The following is a 660-nucleotide window of genomic DNA, read 5'->3' as shown; positions in this document are numbered from 1 at the left end:
ATATAGAACCGATATGTAACCTTATATTTATTCTGTTTGTTTTCACAAGGTTCTAAATTAATGTCTTTTAAAAGAGACAGGAGAAATTCTGTCTGCCTTCCCTAGCACTTCTTGCTCTCTTTATCTGCTTCTGCAGATCGAACCCAACTGCGCTGCAGAGCTGCGAGCGATCCTCATTAAAAGGATGACGGGATTTTCAGTGACACGGATCTGCCTGGCTTAACCCCCTTTGCAGAGCAGGATTTCCATTCCGTGCTTCTATAAAGATAACTTTGCAGTACATATATTACATTAATATACACTATTATATGGTACAATATTGCAACACGTAAATACCTAAAGCATATTGATAAACCTATGAAAACATGCCTGCATAAATATTTATATATTTTGTACCCATAACTCGAATACGGGAGCCATATATGGCACTGAGGTACGCACAAAACGTTGTTTTTACGTTTGTTTTGTATTACGCAGTCAACGTTCTCCCCACACACAACGCTGGCGCGCGCGGCCCCGACACCGCGCACGCGCGCGGGGCTCGGGGGCGCGCTCAGCCGGGCACGCGCAGCGCCGCTGGCCCCGCCCCCCCGCGCGGGCCGGGCCTGCCCCGATAAACACGGCCACGTGCGGGGGGGCGGGGCCTGCTCGCGCTTCCGG

The sequence above is a fragment of the Lonchura striata genome, chromosome 2, assembly GCF_050655825.1.
Source record: "Lonchura striata isolate lonStrDom1 chromosome 2, ASM5065582v1, whole genome shotgun sequence".
Taxonomy (NCBI): domain Eukaryota; kingdom Metazoa; phylum Chordata; class Aves; order Passeriformes; family Estrildidae; genus Lonchura; species Lonchura striata.
The sequence above is the reverse complement of the archived record's forward strand: the minus strand, read 5'-3'. Positions refer to the sequence as shown.